This window comes from Schistocerca nitens, chromosome 2, assembly GCF_023898315.1.
Source record: "Schistocerca nitens isolate TAMUIC-IGC-003100 chromosome 2, iqSchNite1.1, whole genome shotgun sequence".
Lineage (NCBI taxonomy): Eukaryota > Metazoa > Arthropoda > Insecta > Orthoptera > Acrididae > Schistocerca > Schistocerca nitens.
The window spans coordinates 428650965-428674914 of record NC_064615.1 but is presented as its reverse complement, the minus strand read 5'-3'; the positions used below and the strand labels follow the sequence as shown (position 1 = coordinate 428674914).

The 23950-nt window shown below is 42.8% G+C and overlaps 1 protein-coding gene and 1 pseudogene across 1 annotated transcript in view; one reads left to right on the top strand and one right to left on the bottom strand.

Annotated features, from left to right (window-relative positions):
- The window catches only part of LOC126235067 (uncharacterized), a 145161-nt gene that overhangs the window by 38103 nt on the left and 83108 nt on the right, over positions 1-23950 (top strand). The window lies entirely within an intron of this gene.
- LOC126238464 (5S ribosomal RNA) lies at positions 18082-18199 on the bottom strand (annotated as a pseudogene).

Genomic DNA, 23950 nt, shown 5'->3' with positions numbered 1-23950 from the left:
AATTGTACCCTTATGCTCTCCCTGAAACTCTGTACAACCTCTGGTTCTTTCAGTATATCCAGGTCCCATCTCCTTAAATTCCCATAGGAATAGCATCACACAATAACGATGAAATGACAGCCATGTTAGTCAGCTGATGTATGGATTAAATTCGTTAACAGTTTGCAGTTTTGTTAATCAAATTTAATTCTGACAGTAACAAATTACGAAGTTTCTCCTACATTTACCTACAATGAATTCTGTGGAAGTTGATGGAAATACAAAACAATTATCAAACTGCGTGATTTGCTGGAGTATATTATGTTTCCATTAGGTGCCATTGTATTGATCACATGCCTCGCAGCACCAGTAAATTTAAGAATAAACACTTTCATATTTTGAATGCACAGTCTAGTTATGTAGGCGGAAATTAAGGCATCACCATCAACATGCCGGAGTACCACCATACAGAGGATGAACAGCAACGACACAGAAAATCGAAGATCGTTCTCCTGGAATGTAAAGATCGCGTAGCAGCTAGATGCCGTTTCCAGGGCTTTGCTTCGGTTGTGTACATCGACGTAATAGATTAAGATAATTACTACGGTGGAAAAGAAATTAAATAAGAATCTTCCTACACTAACTAGTACCGATGTAACAACATATGACAACAAATAAATGTATCGTCGTTTTCTCCGGTTTCCGCCGTTCCTTGGTTGCTTTTCATGGAGGAATGTTACGGCTTTTCGTTTCTTTTATTTATGAAGAATCTTCAGTGCTCTGTAATACATATTTCTTTATATACACATAACAAATATATTATGTAGTCGTTACAGTATGTACACTACTGGCCATTAAAATTGCTACACCAAGAAGAAATGCAGATGATAACGGGTACTCATTGGACAAATATATTATACTAGAACTGTCATGTGATTACATTTTCACGCAAATTTTGGTGCATACATCCTGAGAAATCAGTACCCAGAACAACCACCTCTGGCCGTAATAACGGTCTTGATACGCCTGGGCATTGAGTCAAAGAGAGCTTGGATGGTGTGTACAGGTACAGCTGTCCATGCAGCTTCAACACGATACCACAGTTCATCAAGAGTAGTGACTGGTGTATTGTGATGAGCCAGTTGCTCGGCCACCATTGACCAGACGTTTTCAATTGGTGAGAGATCTTGAGAATGTGCTGACCAGGGCAGCAGTCTTACATTTTCTGTATCCAGAAAGGCCCGTACAGGACTTGCAACATGCGGTCGTGCATTATCCTGCTGAAATGTAGGGTTTCGCAGGGATCGAATGAAGGGTAGTGCCACAGGTCGTAACACATCTGAAATGTATCGTCCACTGTTCAAAGTGCCGTCAATGCGAACAAGAGGTGACCGAGACGTGTAACAAACGGCACCCCATACCATCACGCCGGGTGATACGCCAGTATGGCGACGACGAATACACACTTCCAATATGCGCTCACCGCGATGTCGCCAAACACGGATGCGAGCATCTTGATGCTGTAAACAGAACCTGGATTCATCCGAAAAAAATGACGATTTGCCATTCGTGCACCCAGGTTCGTCGTTGAGTACACCATCGCAGGCGCTCCGGTCCGTGACGAATCGTCGAGCGTAACCTCAGCCATGGTCTCCGAGCTGATAGTCCATGCTGCTGCAAACGTCGTCGAACTGATCGTGCGGATGGTTGTTGTGTTGCAAACGTCCCCATCTGTTGACTCAGGGATCGAGATGTGGCTGCACGATCCGTTACAGCCATGCGGATAAGATGCCTGTCATCTCGATTGCTAGTGATACGAGGCCATTGGGATCCAGCACGGCGTTCTTTATTACCCTCCGCACCCTCCGATTCCATATTCTGCTAACAGTTATTGGATCTCGACCAACGCGAGCAGCAATGTCGTGATACGATAAAATGCAGTGGCGATAGGCTACAGTCCGACCTTTATCAAAGTCGGAAACTTGATGGTAGCCGGCCGGAGTGGCCGTGCGGTTATAGGCGCTACAATCTGGAACCGAGCGACCGCTACGGTCGCAGGTTCGAATCCTGCCTCGGGCATGGATCTGTGTGATCTCTTTAGGTTAGTTAGGTTTAACTAGTTCTACGTTCTAGTGGACTGATGACCTCAGAAGTTAAGTCGCATAGTGCTCAGAGCCATTTGAACCATTTGAACTTGATGGTACGCATTTCTCCTCCTTACACGAGGCATCTCAACACCGTTTCACCAGGCAACGCCGGTCAACTGCTGTTTGTGTATGACAAATCTGTTGGAAACTTTCCTCATGTCAGCACGTTGTAGGTGTCGCCACCGGCGCCAACCTTGTGTGAATGCTCTGAAAAGCTGATCATTTGCGTATCACAGCATCTTCTTCCTGTCGCTTAAATTTCGCGTCTGTAGCGCGTCATCTTCGTGGTGTAGCAATTTTAATGGCCAGTAGTGTACTATGTCACATTTTCTCATGCTTTCTCTTGTTTCTCAGATTAGAAAGCACTTTTATAGGACAAATTTCGCATGATTAAATTATCGTTTCTTGTTACTTACTATTTGCAATTTTGTTAGTCCTTACCGGTACATGTGGTCCTGGATGTGTGTTCATTCGGATCCCATACTCCAGCTAGCCGATTTCCGGCGCTTTTCCACCCACATTTATTACAACACATCACTTTCACTTTTCATTGTATGTCAACATGTGTGTGTTTGCAAAGTGTGCTGTGTCGTCCGAACAAGACACATCCAGGGCAAAAGCACCGCAGGCGCAATGATGAGCGCTGGTGCCAGTGCCTTAGAGACTCGCCACTTACCAATTTCCACCAACGCCACGGGCGGCGCTGAGGATGAAGATATCGACTTCGCCTCGGCCAATTGCCGGCCGAGTACAATCCGCCAATGACCGGACGACAACGGAGAGGAACCTGCTCGGAAGACAGAAGAATAGCTCTCATCCACTTGAAAATGGCTCTGAGCACTATGCGACTTAACTTCTGAGGTCATCAGTCGCCTAGAACTTAGAACTAATTAAACCTAACTAACCTAAGGACATCACACACATCCATGCCCGAGGCAGGATTCGAGCCTGCGACCGTAGCGGCAGTCTGTAGCGCCTAGAACCGCACGGCCACTCCGGCTGGCCTCATCCACTTGATTATAGATCGTCGTCCAGGGCTGACTTAGACAGGGAAAGTCGTTTCGTGAACTCTTAGAACTGAACAGATAGTTGTTGTAAATTACATTTGCTATTTACTGTGAAGTTCATCTACAATTATTTGCACCTAGCCATTGAGGGCCTCTTTTGTGTTATATTAGATGACGTTTTGCAGACTTAACCATTCAACAACTCACAAAGATAAGTAAACCTTTTTAACTCATTTGTGTGACTTCGTTACTAACTTGTTGGAGTGTTGTAGAGCGTCAACCTTCTGTCCTATTACCTGACCCAGGGGCATAGCTGTGTAATAGTGGCAGGGGAAAATTGTCTGCCGGCCGTGGTGGCCGAGCGGTTCTAGGAGCTACAGTCTGGAACCGTGCGACCGCTACGGTCTCAGGTTCGAATCCTGCCTCGGGCATGGATGTCTGTGATGTCCTTAGGTTAGTTAGGTTTAAGTAGTTCTAAGTTCTAGGGGACTGATGACCTTAGAAGTTAAGTCCCATAGTGCTCAGAACCATTTGAAGCAATTTTTGAAAATTGTCTTAGCGGTGTACTGCGGCAGAAGCCGTTTCAACTACTCACAAACTCGGCCTACCGTAGCAACAATAGCAACTCGGCCCCCATAGCACAAGCGACGAGGCCTTTACAAAAACTGGCATCGAGGGTTTACTAAACAGCGTAGTGTTGTCAACTGTTTCCGTATGTTTATCTTTCGTCTTTTGTTTGTGTTATGTGTGTGGTTCTACATTTTTGATTGATTTTGCATGTGTGTGCGCCTGTGTGTGTATTTTGTTACGTGTGAAACTGTCGTTCCATGTTAGAGCGTTTTTTTTTGTCTATTTTCTTTAATTTTCTTGTGAGGGAATATTGTGTGTGTGTGTGTGTGTGTGTGTGTGTGTGTGTGTGTGTGTGTGTGTGCGTTTGTCTGATAAAGAGAGACAGGGAGAGAGAGAAAGAAAGAAGGGGGATCAGGAGATTCATTAACTGCTTATTCTGATTGTGTTTCATATTTCTATTTGTTATTGTTTCAGTGATTGACATAATCAGTGAGTCATTGCTTATATTGGTCAAAATATTAATTACTTTCTTTTTCATTGCAAGGACTTTTTGTATAACATGTAACCTCAGATATACTGATTCACATTCTTGGTATTCTAAGTGGTTTGTACCTGCTCCTTGGTATTTATCTGGTTTGTCCGTTATCGTCTGTAAATGTGACTGGAGTGTGTTGAATAAAACAATAAAGACAGACAGCAATAAGCACACATTTTACAGCTTCAGAAAGCCAACAGCCACAAATACAATTATACATTCTTCTGTAGAATGAAAAATTAGTGAGCCTACGACAAATGTTACACAGACTAAATAAAATCCCACTCGGCATCGAAAACCATGAAAAGGAATTACAAACAATACAATTCATAGCCACAAACAATGGTTACAACGCCCATATAGTACAGAGACTCAACAAAAAATCAAAACACAACTAAAGAAAAATGAAAAGAAGCAGAGAATACAAGCACCAAAAAATCCCACAGATAATAAAGTGCACGTAGAAACAACAAACAGCAACACTCATGAAAAGACTAACAGGAAGAAGTGGTACACTCTAACACAGAAACAAATTAACACACAGGATAGAAAATATACTAGACAAACAGGGATTACACACTGCTTACAGAGCAAGAGATATCATGAAGCAGATATGCACCAGGTAAAATGCCAAGAATGTGAATCAGTATACCTGCGGATAACAGGCAGGAATTTCAAAACTAGGTATAAAACATATAAGAAGCTGAAAGTATGAAAACAGCCATTCTGCCTCTGCTAAACACTTGATTCACGTGGACATGAACCACACAAAGTTAAAATTATTAGAGTGAAAGTTCACAACAAAAAATTCCTGACATTACAGGAAAACTTTCATATACAACGAGCCCTTGCAATGATAAAGAAAGTAATAATGACGAAATCAATATAAGCAATAACTCACTGATCATGTTAGCCACTAAAACAATAACAAACAGAAATTTGAAACATAACCAGAACAAATAATTAATTATTCTTCCTCTTCCTCCCTTCTTTCTCTCTCTCTCTGTTCCTTTCTCTCTCGCTCTTTCTCTCTCCCTCTCTCTGTGTCTTTCACACACACACACACACACACACACACACACACACACACACACGCACGCACTCACGCACACACGCATACGCACACACACACACACACAGAAAATCCACACATAAAAAATTAATGAAAAAAGAACGCTCTCACAACGAGCGACACATCGACACATTCACACGTAACAAACAAAATATACGCACATGAAAAACAAATGAAAAGTATCAAACGACACATAAAACAGAAACAAAAGACGGAAGATAGAGACAGAGAAGTAGTTGACAACACTACACTCTGTATTCAACACATATATGTTGATCACACAATGAAAAGTGCAAGTGATGTGTTTTGGGTGAAGAAACGCCGGAAATCGGCCATCTGGAGTATGGGGACCGAATGAACACGTCACCAGGACCACACATGTGGAATAACAACATTTAAAATCGTAAGTAACACGAAATGATTATTTATGCTACTTAAGTTGTTTCTAATCTGAAAAACAAGAGAGAAACATGAGAAAATGTAACACAGTACATACTGTAACTACCACTTCATACATTTAATATGTATACAAAAAGCAGTCTGGAACCGCGCAACTGCTACGGTCGAAGGTTCGAATCCTGCCTCGGGCATGGATGTGTGTAATGTCCTTAGGTTAGTTAGGTTTAAGTAGTTCTAAGTTCCAGGGGACTGATGACCTCAGATGTTGAGTCCCATAGTTCTCAGAGCCATTTGAAACGTGTATGGCAAAAAACAAACTGCCTTTCATTTAGTTGCAGAGACGGAACATACCTCCATGCAAAGAAACTACAGAATGACGAAAATACAGCCATGTCAGGCCTTTGGCGTCAAGTTATACAACAGTTTCAAGAAAATTTATCTCAGATTGCACAAGACGATCCAACACATCACATTCAATCAAACGTGCGAAATACATATAGTAATTCCACTTTGCATTGAAAGTAAAGGTTTAAACAACTCTTTGGTAGTACAAAGAACGACATCATTTGCCAAAAACACTTGATTAAAAATTGAAATCAGATCGCTTTATGCGAAGAAATTCATGCTTAATGGAATATTATATGATGTGCATCTCGAGTTATCTACATTTACCAACTACCCAACAGTGACATCAACATAATACATAAAATTGAACACATCACGGAAAGAACACAAACAAAAAATAACCAGAACTCAAGACGACAAAATACAAAAGATGAAATACGACGCAGCTACCACCACAAATTTCACTCAGAACAAATAAACCACACAGATACAGAATTAACAGAGAAAGACACACCGCTATTAGAGAAAGAGCTCAAACACAACATCAGTACAAAATAGACAACCATTACATCGTGAAAGCATCCTGATAGACGAAGCGTAACTAGAAAATAATACTGTAAATATTGAGCTAACACAAGAACTAATGAAGAAGGAAATAAACAACATAATCACCACTTCAAAGAAAAAGCAAAACAGGAAATTTCATACAGAAAACAACACCACGAAAAAAATTAAATGAAACCACAACATTCTAACAACATTATAGTTACAAGAGCTGATAATGGGAACAGCACGGTACTGATCAGAAAAGAGCAATATGTAGCATTTCATGTTCTCTAACAATATCTCAAAACTGAAATCTGATCCAACAGCATGTTTCCACACATACATAAAACAACCTCAGAGACATCAAACACACACACACAGATAAAAAGAAACAACACATCGAGACACAAGAACCCAAAAACCCCAACACTTAGACGCCCACCCAATGTCCACAGACCCCTTATTCCGTTGAGGTCTGTTATTTATTCCATGAGTGCACCAACATACCATGCGGCGAAACACGAGAACAAAATCATAATGCAACATTATGATATGAAGAACAGCTGAAAAGTGAAAATTACAAATGAACTCATAACACAAATAAATGACTTACACATTCCTGAAACAGCATTACTCTTCTCTTTCGACATAGAGAACATGTACACCTCGATATCCACTGCAGACACAATAAAACTAATAGAAGAAAATTTACTGACGTACAAAAAACTACCTACAGACAATGTTAATGAGATAACCGAAACACTGAAACAATCACATCCCAAAATTACTTGAAATTTGAAAAGAATTGTATTTACAGGAAGATGGGCGTCCAATGGGATCCCTAATCTCAAGAACACTGACAAACATATTCATCAACAACATAGAAAACAAATCTTCGATAGTGTCATTCAAAGAAAGGATGCGAAATTGTTGACTGGTACAGATATGTAGATGACATAATCTGTATGGTAGATAAACCAAACCAGAAAATAGATAAACTTCCAGATCTTCAGAAAGCCAAAAATGGTTCAGATGGCTCTGAGCACTATGGGACTTAACTTCTAAGGTCATCAGTCCCCTATAACTTAGAACTACTTAAACCTAACTAACCTAAGGACACCACACACATCCATGCCCCAGGCAGGATTCGAACCTGCGACCGTAGCGGTCGTGCGGTTCCAGACTGTAGCGCCTAGAACCGCTCGGCCACACCGTCCGGCTCAGAAAGCCAACAGCCACAGATATAATCATTATAAATGCTTCATCCAACCGGCTGCGAAATTAGAAATTAGTGGCCCTATGACACATGTTACCCAAATAATATATCACTCAGCAAAGAAAGCTATCAAAAAGAGTTACAAGCAAAGCAACTCATAGCCACAAGCAATGGTTACAGCACCCATATAGTAAAAAGACGCAATTAAACATTCAAAACACAAGGAGAGAAAAATTAAAACAATAAAGAAAACATCAACACCAAAGAACCCCACAAGTAATACAACACACACAGACACACAAACAGTAACATTCATGACATGAAGGGCAATGCATTGGAGGGGCTGTCATTTGTACTCAGGTGAAAAAGGTGTGAAAAGGTTTCCGACGCGATTATGGCCGAGCGACGGGAATTAACAGACTTTGAACGTGGAATGGTAGTTGAAGCTGGACTCATGGGACATTCCATCTCGGAAATTGGTACGAAATCAAATATTCCGGGATCCAAAGTGTCAAGAGTATGCCGAGAATACCAAATTTCAGGCTTTACCTCTCACCACGGACAACGCAGTGGCTGACGGCCTTCACTTAACAACTGAGAGCGGAGGTGGTTGCTTAAAGTTATCAGTGCTAACAGACAAGCAACATAGCGCGAAATAACTGCGGAAATCAATGTTGGACACTGCGGCGTAAATTGGTGTTAATGGGCTACGGCAGCAGACAAACGACGCGAGTGCCTTTGCGAATAGCACATCGCCCTCAGCGCCTCTCCTGGGTTCGTGAGAATATCGATTGAACCTTAGATAACTGGAAAACTGTGACCTGATTTGATGAGGCCCTATTTCGTTTGGTAGGAGTAGATACTAGGTTTCGATTGTGGAGCAGACCCCACGAAACCATGCACCCAAGTTCTCAATAAGGCACTGTGCAAGCTGGTGATAATAGTGTGAGCTGTGTTTACATGGAATGCACTAGGTCTTCTGGTCCAGTTGAATCGATCATTGACTGTTCGGCTACTTGGAGACCATTTGCATCGTTTCATGGACTTCATGAATACCAAACAACGATGGAGTTTTTATGGATGACGCTGTGCCATGTCATCAGGCCACAGTTGTTAGCTTCTGATTTGATGAACATTCTGGATACCTCGTGCGAATGATCTGGCCACACAATTCGCGCGATATTAATCCCATAGAACATGTATGGAACATAATCGAGAAGTCTGTTCGTGCACAAAATCCTGCACTGGTAATACTCTCTCGCAATTATGGACGTATATGGACGCAACATGGCTCAGCATTTCTACAGGGTACTTCCAAAGACTTGTTGAATCCATGCCACGTCGATTTGCTGCACTATGCCGGAGTAAACGAGATCCGACACGTTATTAGGAGATATCCCACGACTTTTGTTATTAGGAGGTCTCCAATGACTTTTGTCATCTCAGTGCATTTGTATTATTGGGATTAGGCCGTGGTGCAAGGCGTAATTCTCTGCCTAACGTTTCTTCTTGCAATACTGGAGACATCATCAGTCATCAGAGACTTTAAAAATTCAAAAAGTGGTTGCAAATTACTTAAGCAAGCGGCATGTATCCATGCAACGTGATAACGTCCTGAAGCAACCGTACCGTGGATACATATAAACAGCTCGAACCGCTGAGCTTGTTTCACCCTGTAACTTCTTTCTGAGACGTTTAAGCCTCCGATAGGGTTCCCGGTATTGGAAGGCGAAACGCTACGCAGAGAATTATGCCTCTGACCATGGCATATTGCCCGCAATACACTGAAGAGCCAAAACAGACTGGTACACCAGCCTAATATCGTGTAGGGCCCCCGTGAGCACGCAGAAGTGCCGTAACATTAAGTGGCTTGGATTCGACTAATGTCTGAAGTAGTGCTGGAGGAAACTGACACCATGAATCATAGAGAGCTGCCCATAAATCCGTAAGAGTACGAGGGGGTTGAGAACTCTTCTGAACAGCACGTTGCAAGGCATCCCAGCTATGCACAATAATGTTCACGTCTGGGGAGTTTGGTGGCCAGCGGAAGTGTTTAAACTCAGAACAGTGTTCCTGCAGCCACTCTGTAGCAATTGCGGACGTTGGACCCGTCCAAGCGGGCGACGTGTTTGCAGACAACGGCTCTCGTTTCAAATTCTGTCGAGCGGATGGACGTGTACGGGTCTGGAGACAAACTCATCAATCCGTGGACGCTGCATGTCAAGCTGGTGGAGGCTCTGTAATGGTGTGGGGAGTGTGCAGTTGGAGTGATATGGGACCTCTGATACGTTTAGATACGACTCTGACTGCTGACACGTACGTAAGCATCCTGTCATATCACCTGCATCTATTCCTGTCCATTGTGCATTCAGACGGACTTGGGCAGCTGCAGCAGGACAACGCGACATCCCACTCATCAAGCGTACAGGAGTGGGCCTTCGGGTCCAAAAGACCAAATCGATGATGTTTCGTTGAATGATTCGCACACTGGCACTTATTGATGACCCAGCAATGAAATCTGCATCAATTTGCGGAAGGGTTGCACTTCTGTCACGTTGAACGATTCAGTCACCGTTATTACCGTTCTTGCAGGATCTTTTTCCGGCCGCAGCGATGTCGGAGATCTGATGTTAGGCCTATCCCCGATTCCTGACATTGACAGTACGCTCGTGAATTGGTCGTACGAGAAAATCCCCACTTCATCGCAGCCTCGGAGATGCTAATTCCCATCGCTCGTGCGCCGACTATAACACCACGTTCAAACTAACTTAAATCTTGATAACCTACCATTGTATTAGCAGCAACCGATCTCAAAACTGTGCCAGACACTTGTTGTCTTGTATAGGCATTGCCGACCGCAGCGCCATATACTGCCTGCTTACATACCTCTGTATTTGTATATTCATGCCTATACCTGTTTCTTTTCACTTCTGTGTATCAATATCAGCAATATCTACTAATATTGCTTGTATGATTCTTGCACTGTAAGCTGTTACTCCTATGATCGTCGATCGAATACCCCTGCAAAACATTATGTCCACATATTTATAGCGTGTTCGTCCCCCTTTTGTCCGCAGTAGGATAGCGATTTGCGTGGCATGAACCAAACAAGTCCGTGCTAGGTTTCCGGGGATGTGTGGCACTACATTTCTACGCACATGTCAAGCAATCCTACAAATTACAGGCTGATGGTTTGCGGCCGAGGAGCTGAAGCTGACGCTCAGTAACATCCCAGAGTTCAGACAGGCGAACATGGTGCCCAAAATATAACACGGGTTCATTGTCCTCCTTCTTAGACCATGATTCTAGGCTTGTGACACGGAAAGTTATCCTGCTGTGAGTCGCCATCGGCGCTGGGGAAGATACCGACGTGAGGGGCTGCAGATAGCCCCAGTAATGTTTATGTTGTCCACAACTCTCATGGTGCTTTCGATTACTACCACAGGTCCGATAGAGGCGAGGGCGAATGTTTCCCATAGCGTAATAGTCTCACCATTCGTCTGCACCCATGGTGCTGCATGTTTTGTGCGGGCATGGACGTGTGTGCTGTCCTTACGTTAGTTAGCTTTAATTATTTCTAAGTTCTAGGCGACTGATGACCTCAGAAGTTAAGTCGCATAGTGCTCAGAGCCATTTGAACCATGTTTTGAGCAACTGCTCGCGTGGATGATGGCTTATCAGGACAGGACCATCGACATGGTATAAGATTATGGCTCAAAAGAAGAAATTAATGTTTTTAAGTTGGTAATATTAAACTCGTTGTTATTGAACTAGTGTGTGTCGTGTCTCTGTTTGTATGTCTGTGAAGGACAATATCAATTTCCAGAGCGGCGTCGACTACTCCCACAGCGTAGGTAATTTCGTACACGTAGACAAGTTACTCTCATGGTGTAGAAGCAGCTGCCGACTCCGACGGTCGCCTTTAAGATTCTTGAAGTGTAAGAGAAAGAAAACTTTTATAGGATCTTCTCGAATTGGGATAATGCCTTCGCATTTGGTCATTCGATGATTGTCTGCGAGTGAAATGAGTTCGTTTTAGCAGAGAAAACCTCCTCTATGCTTTTCACCGTGTTATTGAAGCAGGTTCTACGGCAAACATCGACCACCAAATGTTCGAAGTCCTATACAACTTTGTCGTACATTACAGTTCATCACAGAATCTTTTGATAAAAAATAAATACGCGAAATTACCTTTGAAATGCACCATACTGTTTAAGGCTGTTACTAAACTCCACATTAACATTTCGCTTGTGAATCTCAAAAAACCAAATTATACAATATGACGGCTAACAATGACTGTTTATTGCACACACTTCATACACGTCCTCGCTTTATCCTGTCTCGCAACGAAGTCCAGTCACATACCGATTTTCTTACATTTCTTTGCTCGCCAGGGAGCAACGCTACGTCAAGGAATAAATATTTCGCTTGCGCAGGCTAAACACGGCGCCCCGTGATATATATTAACCTTGAACTAATTTGAATTTTAAACCGCAGCTAATCGATCCACAACTCCTAACCGCTAGTGTAGGTTAACGTGATTTATGCATCTAGGCGACCTATTCTTTGAAACCTCATCGATTTCCGACTTCTAACCGCTAGCATGAGCTATGGGTTAGTATAATGGTGTAGCAAGAAACGCGATTCAGGCGACCCATTGCCATAGATCCACGGTCCAATCTCGCTGACCCACATACCTCCAGCCTCCGCCCCCCCCCTTCCCCCCCAATTTATTGAAATAGGTTTTGCACAGTCATTCAGCGGCCCCTACCGTGGCTTTCATGCAAGTTGCAACGCAGATAGGACGCACAAGGTTTTCATATTCTCTCACTCACTACACACAAACAGTTAGTCCTACAGAAATTAAACAGGACCTTTCTGTGGGAAATTTAATGTAGCTAAAGTTTGTGCTAGGTACTTGCCCCTAGAGGCCGTCGTTTGCGAATTATTCAAGAGAAATGTGCAATAGTGACCTTCAAACGCATTTTTTTAATAACTTGAAAACTGTGGTTACCACCGAAAAAGTATCCCAGCACAAAATTTAATTACATTATATTTACTACAACAGAGTCCTGTTCGTTCTTTCTGCAGGACTAATAATTTGCACATAGCGAGCAAGAAAATATGAAAATTACCCACGTGGTTTTCAAAGGTGATGGGGTTGCATAAAACCCATTGGTAGGTGTAGCTTAATCACCCTTGATATCTTAAAATTATTTATGTATAACTAGAGATGCAGACTTTTTTTCCTAGTGAGTATATTCCATGCACCTGCGTAAACGTTGTCATAATTAAAGAGCTTCCATGAATATAATCTCTGAAATCTCTAAATGAAACTCTCCGAATCTGCACACAGACTCACGATTCACTTTAACCTCTCTATAAAGACGTCCATAAACCTAGAGAATATTGGTAGATCCTATTTTTAATGCATATTATCTGCTTATATTTAAGTGGTTGTTATCGGAAACATGGTCTGGCCATTGCTTACTATTTTCTGTATGTTTCGACTTGCAGGGGCACTGAAAGTGGGTCAGGAATCGTTTTATTACGAAATTCAAGGGTAGTTACGATGTTAACTGCTGAAATCGACCTGGTGCTAATGCTGCAACAAAGGCCAGCCATAAATCATCGTATGCCGCCAAGCGCTGCCAAAACCAGAACAAGCGGACAATAAGGGTGTCTGCTGAACGTCAGGCTCCGGTAGGCCGCCGCATTCATGGGGAACTCGGTATTTCCAGGCAACCGCTGACAGCGGTCTCCTCGCGCAGTCGTACAGCAACGCTTCTGGATAAGTTAGACCTGTCACAGTCCTTGGAATCTTTGGGAAACATTTATATTCTTTCTGCATCAGTCAATTTCCTTCGGAGTACAGAAGTTACATTCTCCTTTTTTTTATTTTTTTTTTGGTCATTCTCCTACTGAACTATTTTTGTTCTTAGGGTATATAATGTGTTGAGAGAAATATTCGAATTGCTTTTTGTACGGTATCTTGTATAATTTCACATGCCGGATGGTTATAATTAAAGTGCAGCTACTCACGGAAGTCCAGCGAAACTCGGTAGACAGGCACATTAATACGGAACCTTTTTGCGCCGGAAAAAAATTAGTTACAATTTTGGCCACAAGGTTCAAATCTGGCGCTGTAAAGCATGCCGTTGACCTCTTTGGTACTCATATTGGAAAAACTGTGTGAGCGGTGGTTAATGATAAATTCAAAGTATGTTTTTTTCACTTTTTTGATCTTTTCTGCTAGCATCCCATTCCTAATCTAATACATATGGAAATTTTTCTATACGTCATTCTTGCACTCACAGCGCCAGATTTGCACCTGATGGCCAAAATTGGAACTAATTTTTTTTCTACTATAAATAGGTTCCTCATTAGAATTGCTACCAAATTCCACCACAATACAATAATTACAGCTATGTACTTAAGCAGCTTCCTGCAAAGTCCTCTGAGGTTTGTAGTCACTGATGTTCTTGTTGCAATGTATTCGTCTTTTTCTCCATAAATTAAATGCTGTCTGACAGGCTTTTCATTCTGTTTGTGCCATACTTAAGCAGCTACCTGCAAAGTCCTCTGACGTGTCAGAACACAGCTTGCATGTAAACTGTAAATACACCTCTGAGTCTTGTGTAACGAACATAAACTCCCAGTTTCTGAGAACTACTGCCGAAGGTCAGTTGGTAGTGCATTCTTCTTCGTCGTGCAAGTACAGTGTGCAAACTTTTAGATGGCAGACGTCTCCTTAGTCCTGAATCGGTAGAAGTCGGTAAACGTCGGGAGGCTTCGGTAGGCACGCAGTTTCGACTGCTGCCAACATTACGTAGCTGACTGTGTTGTACAAGGTAGCCATTGTCGTCTGCTTCGTTGATGTTTTGCGCTCTACTGTTCTGCGTGTTTTTATTGTGCAGTTGTGCTAAACATTATCAAAATGAGTGAAGAGGCGGTTGCTGGCCAATCTCGGTAGTCGCCAACAACCCCTACCAGTAGGCCTACGGTTAGAAGGAAACCAGTATTACGTAGCGATGCTCGCAAAATTATATTGCGTGTGATTGAATGCTGCGAAAGGGAAAGGGAGCAGAAAAAATTGCTTCACCCCATTTACAAATCTTCAGTGAGAGCTGCTACATACACAGGACAAAGCATGCAAAGCAATCGGATGAATGGTTTGTGAGCGCATAGTAGACAAACATACATACACTCATTTATATATATACAGGGTGAGTCACCTAACGTTACCGCTGGATATATTTCGTAAACCACATCAAATACTGACGAACCGATTCCACAGACCGAACGTGAGGAGAGGGGCTAGTGTATTTGTTTAATACAAACCATGCAAAAATGCACGGAAGTATGTTTCTTAACACAAACCTAGGTTTTTTTTTTTTAAATGGAACCACGTTAGTTTTGTTAGCACATCTGAACATATAAACAAATACGTAATCAGTGCCCTTTGTTGCATTGTAATATGTTAATTATATCCGGAGATATTGTAACCTAAATTTGACGCTTGAAACCTCCGACATTCAGTTGCGTGTTGTAACAAACACGGGCCACGGGCGTTTCATAGGACGTGGAGGACGCATAAATTGGCCAGCCCGTTCTCCTGATCTTACACCTCTGGACTTCTTTCTGTGGGGTACGTTAAAGGAGAATGTGTACCGTGATGTGCCTACAACCCCAGAGGATATGAAACAACGTATTGTGGCAGCCTGCGGCGACATTACACCAGATGTACTGCGGCGTGTACGACATTCATTACGCCAGAGATTGCAATTGTGTGCAGCAAATGATGGCCACCACATTGAACATCTATTGGCCTGACATGTCGGGACACACTCTATTCCACTCCGTAATTGAAAACGGAAACCACGTGTGTACGTGTACCTCACCCCTCATGGTAATGTACATGTGCGTCAGTGAAAAAGACCAATAAAAAGGTGTTAGTATGTGGACGTAATGTGCTGTTCCAGTCTCTTCTGTACCTAAGGTCCATCACCGTTCCCTTTGGATCCCTACGTAATTCGGTGCTCTCCGATACACACGATCGAATAGCGGAGGAGTGGTACTCAAGCGTCAACTTTAGGTTACATTATCTCCGGATGTAATTATCATTTTACAATGCAACAAACGGCACTGATTACGTATTTGTTTATATGTTCAGATGTGCTAACAAAACTAACGGGGTTCGATTTAAAAAAACGTAGGTTTGTGTTAAAAAACATACTTCCGTGCATTTTTTTATGGTTTGTATTAAACAATTACACTAGCCCCTCTCCTCACGTTCGGTCTGTGGAATCGACTCGTCAGTATTTGATGTGGTTTACGAAATATATCCAGCGGTAATGTTAGGTGACACCCTGTATATAGATTTTAATGTACATGACGATTTCAGTTTCGTTTACGAACAACATTTAAAGCGAGTTTTACTTCCAAGCCTTTCGTCTGCTTTCGTGTATGCATGACGCGCAATTTGTAGTGCCAGCACTGCAACTGGTAGGCGTGTCTTGTCCTCCCCCCCACCTGCTCCTCTCCCCTCGCCAGCCAATGCTTGCTTCTTCCTCTCCCCGCACTGCCCTCACAACTCTGCCGTCTTACAGTTAACACACTGTAAGAGTTTAGCTATCCATTATTAGTTTCTGGCTATTGCTACGGATGTAGAGAGCTTTTTTCTGGCTGAGATACAGTAAAACTAAATTGTGTGCCTGGCATAATGAAAAGTGCGATAATGATATTGATTTTAGAATTAAAAATTGCCTCTAACTGCCTTTTTTTTTTTTTTTTTTTTTTTTTTTTTTTTTTTTTTTTTTTTTTTGCTGACCTCCTTGAGGCTTCCGCCGATATACCTCGCATGTGTGGCCTATTCTACTGATGACTTCGTGTAATATTTGCTTGCTTTTGACATCAATTGTCACCATTTTCATTTTAGCTCTTCAGAATGAGTATCACACCAGCTGACTACACCGAATAACAATCTAATACTCGGTCAATTTTTACTTTGTCCTTCTCGTTCGGATTGGTTTCCTGGTTCTTACCAATGCGGCCTGCAGGTTCTACACCAGGTTTCTCATCATCTTAGTGTGCTTGATGTATGACGTCTAGCATTATTCGCTGCCATGCAATGCTGTGCTCTCAACATACATTTCAGAGATTTCTTCTTCAAATTAAGGCATATGTTTGATACCAACAGACCTCTTGGCCCAGAATCCTCTCATTTCCTGTGTTAGTGTGCTTTCTATGTCGTCCTTGCTTCGTCCGTCATGAATTATTCTGCTTCCGAGGTAACAGAATTCCTTAACTTCGTCTACTTCGTGATCATCAGCTGAAGACTTGAAATAAAAAAAAGGCTCTAAGCGCCATAATAAGACTTTTGAGGTTTTGTGTGAAATGTGATCTACATTCCAAGTGCAATAACGTATAAAAGGCTGAAACTGTCATGTATCAAAATATAATACCAAACGCAATCAACAGACGATATGCTGAATGAGATTTTCACTCTGCAGCGGAGTGTGCGCTGATATGAAACTTCCTGGCAGATGAAAACTGTGTGCCGCACCGAGACTCGAACTCGGGACCTTTGCCTTTCGCGGGCAAGTGCTCTACCAACTGAACTACCCAAGCACGACTCACATTCCGTCCTCGCAGCCTTACTTCTGCCAGTACCTCGTCTCCTACCTTCCAAACTTTACAGAAGCTCTCCTGCGAACCTTGCAGAGCTAGCAGGTCCCGAGTTCGAGTCTCGGTCCGGCAAACAGTTTTAATGTTCCAGGAAGTTTCAGACGGTACGCTGTTCAACACCCACTGCTCTTAACATATGAAAGGTTCTATGTTCCGCGCACTTACTTCTTACGGTTAGACAAAATGACGGAGGCAGCAGATGTCTGTAGCATTTTGAGTGAAATGGAACGACAAATCTAAGGAGAAGGTTCTGTGGCACCAACGAGGAAAAAGCTGAAAAATCAGTACATAAGTTAAAGTAATAAATGTATTTCTGCAAAAGCTTGTCCAGCACAGGAAGTAAGTCTCATTTCTCATCGCTAACCAACACCATAAAGCACTCCCTCTTCAGGCCACAAGTGGCCCACCGGCACCATCCGACCACCGTGTCATCCTCAGATGAGGATGCGGATAGGAGGGGCGTGTGGTCAGCACACCGCTCTCCCGGTCGTTATGATGGGTTTCTTCGACCGGAGCCGCTACTATTCGGTCGAGTAGCTCCTCAATTGGCATCACGAGGCTGAGTGCACCCCGAAAAATGGCAACAGCGCATGGCGGCCCCGATGGTCACCCATACAAGTGCCGGCCACGCCCGACAGCGCTTAACTTCGGTGATCTGACGGGAACCGGTGTATCCACTGCGGCAAGGCCGTTGCCATAACCAACACCATAACTGGACAGAATTTTTATTCTTGAGTATTTTTCCGGAAAATGTAAATGACATGGCAAAGCAATCAATACAATCAAAGCCATTTTTCGTCAGTAACTTGAATGAATCTGACTTCCTAGATTTAAAAAAGCTGCAGATTGTATTATAAACACAGCAAATCTAAACATATCCAAGTACAGTGTCTATGGTAGGACAAACATAAGGCTCATGTAGTTAAGACCAGAAGATGCTTAAATGGAATTAAAATCTGGTAAGATATCCCTATTTTGACAAAATGTGTATGAGTAAAGGGCGTCAAGAAAACGCAGCTATCTGCCCTGGATGTTACAAGCCGCACCTGCGAAGAAAACAAGAAAAAATTGATTGAAATGATGCAGCACCTGTCGAATAATGACCACATACAGTTTTACAATAACAGAATGAACTCTCTCTCACACACACACACAAACACACCCGCACGCGCGTTTCTCGAACACTACCTAGATTGCTCAGAATTTCATCCTCAAAATTTAGAATTTAGAAAAGAGGCGGAGTAAATCGAGCAGCTGGATAGTCACGCCAGATTTTATTTTCAGATGATCCAACGCTCGGCGGAACACTTACTATGTTTCTGGTTACTTCTCCGCTTTCTTTTTCCTCGTTTCTTTCAGTGCGATTCACGAACGCATAAAATCCGTTTTACACTCCAATAAACTTTATTCACTGCGCTGTTCATCAACAAAATTAGTTTCCGACTGAAAAGGGTCGCAGGAAATTGTGTGTGCCGGCACTCTCTGCGTAGAACACACGCATTGATGTTCCTTACAGAATGTAGTGTGTCCTCTTATTCAGCGACGTGTGTGTTCTTACAACAAACGTTTGTCTCATTTTAATTCTTTCCACATTTACTCTAAAACCATACGCTGACGTTATTAATTTCTCCAAGCATCGTATTAGCTATAATCCGTTATAACGTGTGAATAGGTCTAACAGCTTGAATATACAGGCTGTTTCACTACATCAGAAACGCTGTCTGCAGCGTTACGCGTGCGCCAGTAACCTCGCAGGCAGGATGCGACTGACGCATGACACTCCGGCCTTTTACTCTACCTGTAGCAAGTGCGGTAACGGTTTCAGCCACTGTAGTGTAACGACGTATGTTTTGTATAAATGATTTTCTTTTGACGTATGACCATGTGCAGACTTCGTCAGCAACGTCAGTTACAAAACACTTCAAAATTATTTACACTCTTTTTAAAGTTGTCTCTGAATGGTTCTTGATCGAAACTGAAATTAAAACATCAGCCTTTGAGTCGTATGCGTAGAATTACGTCACTCATTCCAATTGGTTTGCGCAAACTCTTTTCAATTTGGATGTCGTTCGTTTCTTCTCAGAAATTATATTAATGCCAGTTATCTGCTTTAATAAATATTAAAACCACATTGAATAAACTTTTAAGACTCAAAATCGCGATGAACGTTGTCAAAAATTAATAATCTTCTCAAATAAATCAGTAATACTTCTTCCTTAATATAATTCTTCATAAATAAATTCTCGGAACACGTATTTAAACTTTTGTAGTATACACTAGTTTACTATCTTCTTATATACTACATATAGACGTGAACACAAGCCTTGACAAGATAGGACTGAACATTTACAACATGATTAAACTTTCGATGACGTCATTGTTGTAGAAACATTACAAATTCTTATTTTTTTAAGTTTTTAGAAGCACGGCGTAACAATTCGGTTTCAGGATCTTCTGTTGCTCTTTGGCTGTCGACCCGCGACGTATAGTGGCCAGCAATTTTCTCTCTAGTCCCGGCAGTGAAGATGCTGTCTCCGTTCGTTGCGCCGCCCTCTCCGTACATGAAACATAAAAATAAATACAAAACTTTAGATAGTTCACAACCATTACAAATATTACAAAATACATAAACAAAACACTAACTAAAATAAACTTATATTCACCTGCAAACTGGGCTGACACTGGTGGATGGGTGACGCTTCAATTTCGCGTCCCACTACACCACGAGCAAGAGCAACTGATAAGAAAGAGATGAAACGGATTGCTGATTGGCGGATACCGGATACCAGTTGTCCGGCAATCATACACTGACAGAAAAAAAAATCTCAACACCAAGACGAAAGTTGGTTGGTTTCTACGACTAAAAGATGATATCTATTCAAGTTTCGCACGAGTCGCATAAGAGCGGCGCAAATCAGGTTTGCTTTAAAATCACGCTGTAACGGTCGTGAGCCTTAGTTACCTTTGAGATTCGACGAGGTGAGTTGACTTTAGTCAAAATCGCCTAGAAGGCGACAAATACGCCATTATCAACATTGCACTGAGTTTGAACGAGGTCATGTAGTAGGGCTCCGAGAAGCTGGACGTCCCTTCTGCATTAACACTTGGGAGGAATGTAGCCACTGTAGACAATTGCTGGCAGCGAAAGTCACGAGTATGTACGGTTGCAAGGAGACCGGGCCCCAGATAGCCTCGTGGTACCACCGACAGGGAGGACCACTGTGTTCGGCGTATGGCTCTGGTGCATCATACTGCATCTGCAGCAGCAATTTGAGCACGAAAAAAATGGTTCAAATGGCTCTGAGCACTATGGGACTTAACTTCTGAGGTCATCAGTGCCCTAGAACTTAGAACTACTTAAACCTAACTAACCTAAGGACATCACACACATCCATGCCCGAGGCAGGATTCGAACCAGCGACCGTAGCGGTCACGTGGTTCCAGACTGTAGCGCCTAGAACAGCTCGGCCACCCCGGCCGGCTTTGAGCAGCAGTTGGCACTACTGTGAAACAACGAATTGTTACAAATCGTCTATTTAAAGGATAGCTCCGAGCCAGACGCCCTGCAGCGTGCATTCCACTGACCCGAAGCCACCGCCGTTTTAGACTTCACTGGTGTCAATTGACAGCTCATTGGAGGGCGGGGTGGAGGTATGTTATGTTTTACGAAGAAAGCTGTTTTTGCCTCGGTGCCAGTGATGGCTGTGTGTTAGTTAGAAGGCCTGCAACCAACCTGTCTGTGTGCTAGCCACAGTGCACCTATACCTGGAATTTGGTCTGGTTTGCGATATCGTATGACAGCAGGAGCACTCTCGAGGTAATCCCATGCAACCTGACAGCAAATTTGTACGTCGCTCTGATGAATCGACCTGTTGTTCTGCCATTCACGAACGTGTTTTCCAACTGTTGTAATGTGACATGAACTACAGAACGTCGACACGTTACTTTGTCCTGCACGATCTCCAGATCTGTCTCCTATCGAGCACGCATGAAACATATCGGACGACAACGCCAGCGTCATTCACAAACAGCATTAACCGCACCTGTATTGATGACCAAGTGCAACAGGCAGCCGGCCGCAGTGACCGAGCGGTTGTAGGCGCTACAGTTTGGAACCACGTGACCGCTACGGTCGCAGGTTCTAATCCTGCCTCGGGCATGGGTGTTTGTGGTGTCCTTAGGTTCAAGTAGTTCTAAGTTCTAGGGGACTGATGACCTCAGAAATTAAGTCCCATAGTGCTCTGAGCCATTTGAGCCATTTGCAACTGGCATGGAACTCAAGAATACAAACTGACATCCGGCACCTGCGCATCACAACGCAAGCATGTTTGTCTGCTTGCATTATGGCGATTACATCGGTTAGTAATGTTCCAGCATCTCACATTTGCCATGGCTTTTCTCACGCTTATATTAACTTCTGATCTCGAAATGTTAATGACAAAATATGTTACATGGACAAATGTATTCATAAAATTTCATTACTCTCCAGTAGTTAATTTTGGGGCTGCGATTTTATTTTTCCGTCAGGGTAAAAGCCGGAAATCGGGATCACCGGCGGCTAGACACTGCCACGGAGCGTGTCGGAACGTTAGATCTGAGTGCGCCCGCATAGGTCTAGTGCGGACGATCGGTCGGATTCGGGTAAACTTGGTTATCGTCGTTCATGAGTGAAGATAGCATGTGGGGACCAAGCAGCAATTGGTATTGTAATTGTAAACTGTCGAAGCTGCATTGGTAAAGTACCGGAACTTCAAGCAGTGATAGAAAGCACCGAAGCTGAAATCGTTATAGGTACGGAAAGCTGGCTGAAGCCAGAGATAAATTCTACCGAAATTTTTGCAAGGCACAGATGGTGTTTAGAAAGGATAGATTGCCTGCAACCGGCGGTGGCGTGTTTGTCGCTGTTAGTAGTATTTTATCCTGTAGTGAAGTAGAAGTGGATAGTTCCTGTGAATTATTATGGGTGGAGGTTACACTAAACAACCGAGCTAGGTTAATAATTGGCTCCTTTTACCGACCTCCCGACTCAGCAGCATTAGTGGCAGAACAACTGAGAGAAAATCCGGAATACATTTCACATAAATTTTCTCAGCATGTTAGAGTCTTAGGTGGAGATTACAATTTACCAGACTGGGACACTTAGATGTTTAGGACGGGTGGTAGGGACAGAACATCGAGTGACATTATACTGAGTGCACTATCCGAAAATTATCTCGAGCAATTAAACAGAAAACCGACTCCTGGAGATAACATCTTGGACCTACTGATAACAAACAGACCCGAACTTTTCGACTCTGTAAGCGCAGAACAGGAAATTAGTGATCATAAGGCCGTTGCAGCATCCCTGAATATGGAAGTAAATAGGAATATAAAAAAAGGGAGGAAGGTTTATCTGTTTAGCAAGAGTAATAGAAGGCAGATTTCAGACTACCTAACAGATCAAAACGAAAATTTCTATTCCGACACTGACAATATTGAGTGTTTATGGAAAAAGTTCAAGGCAATCGTAAAATGCGTTTTAGACAGGTACGTGCCGAGTAAAACTGTGAGAGACGGGAAAAACCCAGCATGGGTCAATAACAAAGGAAACTACTGCGAAACCAAATAGAGCTTCACTCGAAGTTTAAACGCAGCCAAAACCTCTCAAACAAACAGAAGCCAAACGATGTCAAAGCTAGCGTAAGGACGGCTATGCTTGAAGCGTTCAGTGAATTCGAAATTAAAAATTCTATGTACCGACTTGACCCCAAAATCCTAGGAAGTTCCGATCTTACGTTAAATCAGTAAGTGACTCGAAACAGCATATCCAGACACTCCGGGATGATGATGGCATTGAAACAAAGGATGACACGCGTAAAGCTGAAATACTAAACACCTTTTTCCAAAGCTGTTTCAAGAAAGGAAGACCGCACTGCAGTTCCTTCTCTAAATCCTCACACAAACGAAAAAATGGCTGACATAGAAATAAGTGTCCAAGGAATAGAAAAGAAACTGGAATCACTCAACAGAGGAAAGTCCACTTGCCCTGACGGGATACCAATTCGATTCTACACAGAGTACGCGAAAGAACTTGCCCCCCTTCTAACAGCCGTGTACCGCAGGTCTATAGAGGAACGGAAGGTTCCAAATGATTGGAAAAGAGCTCAGGTAGTCCCAATCTTCAAGAAGGGTCGTCGAGCAGATGCGCAAAACTATAGACCTATATCTCCAACGTCGATCTGTTGTAGAATTTTAGAACATGTTTTTTGCTCGCGTATCAAGTCGTTTCTGGAAACCCAGAATCTACTCTGTAGGAACCAACATGGATTCCGGAAACAGCTATCGTGTGAGACCCAACTCGCTTTACTTGTTCATGAGACCCAGAAAATATTAGATACAGGCTCCCAGGTAGATGCTAGTTTCATTGACTGTTCCGCACTGTCGCCTGATAAACGAAGTAAGAGCCTA